We start from the raw sequence: 2,715 nt of genomic DNA, 5'->3' as shown, positions 1-2,715 counted from the left end.
ATGTGTACGTTACTGACTATCTACATGAACAAGTACATTATGATGTCAATCAATAAACATGAAGGCAGTGTAAGGGCAAGTTCAGGCATCACGTGCAATGTGCATGCAATGGGTTGCATGGCTACAGGCAACCCCCCCCCTTAGTGAAAATGCAGGGAGGCATTGAATGGCGGCGAAAGGTTGACCAGAGAACTGTGTATTGGCAGACAGTGTTGACTAGCGTCAATTGCATCATCTGAGTCAACTGACAACACAGCAGATGAGAATTGGTCAGTAAGCAGGACACATGATGAACCCTCAGAAGTACACCCATGTGTGCAGAAGCCACTACACCAGTTGAACAGAGTCAGGGGGCCTGAAACAGGGGGAGGCCTGTGCCCCACACACTGACACCCTAAACATGTGCGTGATGCAGGACTGAGCCAGAGTGGGATTGGAATGGATGATCAAATGCCATTTAATGTATGTCATCCTAGACACGTACTGCAATGATCATCCTGCCAAGGACACATAGGGGCATGCATGGAATGCACATGGAGCATGAATGGGCAATCATGTCCCTGCGGAACATCTGCCATCTGCACAGTCCGAGTGAGACACCCTGCATGAAGGACAGAGGATGTACCCCACTGCATGTGTCTGGCAGGTTGGCAGGGGGAAGTGTGCATGTACACAGGAGCGTTGAACAGGCCATTACAGTAGTCCAACATGATACCCACCAATGCCATGGTGAAATTGGAGTGGAGGGGGGTGGAGGGGCAAGGGAGCATGCCTACGTGGAGAGATCTTCCTCCTCAGGTGGTGACCCACTGCCAGTCACCTGAGTCATGGCATAATTGGAGGCACGCTTCAGTTTAGCACAGCGTCGGAGGTCATCCCAACGCTTTTTGCAATCCTGAGCTGTGCGCACCTCATGTCTGAATGCACTGACACCCTCTGCAACATGCTTCCAGTGGGACAAACGCTGGGCAGCCGTAGTGTGACAATTCGGGCCCATTAGCATATCACGGTCGTGTCCCGACACGTAGCCCACAAGGAAGTCCAGTTCCTGCTTGCAGAAAGGCCTCTTCCTCCATGTGCCGGAGGCCGGAACTGTGTGTGGGTTCCCAGCCTCTTGTGCAGGTGCAACCTTCCTTCCTCTTGGGCAGTGATCCGGACCCTGACTGGCAAATGCCGCCCTGATCAGTAGGGGCAGTGGCGCTGGTAGATTGAACCGAGGGAGTGGCAGGTGGAACAAGGACGGAAGCCCTGACTTGCGTCAGTGGCTGCTGGGTGCCCTTGACTGGACCCTGCGCAGCAACATCTGCTGTGCCAAGGTCATTGACTGGGACTGTCCTGGATGGTAGACTCACAGCCGGGGTGCTGTCGGCTGCATCTGCCCATGCACTTGCCAACACCCGTCTGTTCGGGGCAGCAGATGACAATACTGCCCCAGGGACATGTGCCTCGCTCAGGGCAGCCCTGCGTGCACTTCCCATGTGCCACCTGGAAATTATCCTGGAACTCTTCAGGTGCCAACGCAGCATGCGCTGGCCGACCCTGAGCCTGGGTGGTGGTGTCCACAGCTCCATCTGCAGCTACCACTACCCTTGGGCCTGTGGCAGTCGATGAAACGGACTGCCGGGTTACATGGGCGCCAGTGCCAGATGCAAGAGCTGCATCTCCCGGAACCACAGGGGGGTGGTGGCATGACTGCACCAACACGTGGCACAACATCGTGCCGAAGTGACGCACCCCTGCCTCTTCCCCCACTGCAGCCACCCTGGACACCCTGGAGTCCCCCTACTCCCGAGTCACCCCGGCCACGTCCCTGACCACGCCCGCCACGTGGAGTATGCCCAGCTGAGGCGCCCCTCACCTTTCGTGGCCTCCCAACCATGGCACAGATGTAGTAGTGCCAATGGGAGGTGTACACGACAATTGTCCTGGTCAATTGGGGTGAAGGGGGTGGGATACTAGATGTTAACAGCACCCCTTTGCACCTCCAAGGCTGTATGTGACCCCGGTGATAAAGTGACGGGTCACACAATGCTCAGGCACCCCAAAACTGCAGTAAAACCATGGACGCAACCCCTGGTAGCCCACGTGTGTGGAATTAACCTCCCGCAGTACACAGTGGCACCCAGGGACACGAAAAACACGTACGTGTGGGACACGCAGGCTACTATGACCTCAAACGGGTACGCGATACACAGGGGGACCCGCAGTGGGAAAAATAATGTGCGCGACTCACCGTCTGACTAGCGTGGTAATGAAAAAGACGCGTAGCTAATACCCCAGCCAAAAGAAGAGATACGTCCTTGATCCGCTGTGAAGTTATGATGGCACGTGAAACAACTAGAAGTAGCAACACACGCGTCGGTCCCCACGAAAGGCACGTACAGCGAACTGCCGGGACCCGCTCACCTTTTACCTGTGCCGTGGGAAATGCCCGTGCGCGTCACATCACTTACGCGCTTAGGCCCTTTCCTTGAATTACACGCATTAACACGCGGACGTGCTGTTTTTTCACGTGCTGAATCACTATGCACCTGTGATGAGGGAAACGCCTGCGCATGTTACGTCACATACACGCTTATGCGCTAAGGGCCTTTCCTCGAATTACACGCTGACGTGCTGTTTTTTCACGTGCCAAATCACTCCATATCATGCTGGCCACGCGACAACACACGGAAGAGCACGCTCCTGCCCAGAAGGCCATTTTCCTGCCCCCTA

Source organism: Ambystoma mexicanum, chromosome 4p (genome assembly GCF_040938575.1).
Source record: "Ambystoma mexicanum isolate Mex_15411 chromosome 4p, UKY_AmexF1_1, whole genome shotgun sequence".
Lineage (NCBI taxonomy): Eukaryota > Metazoa > Chordata > Amphibia > Caudata > Ambystomatidae > Ambystoma > Ambystoma mexicanum.
Note: the sequence above shows the minus strand (reverse complement) of the source record.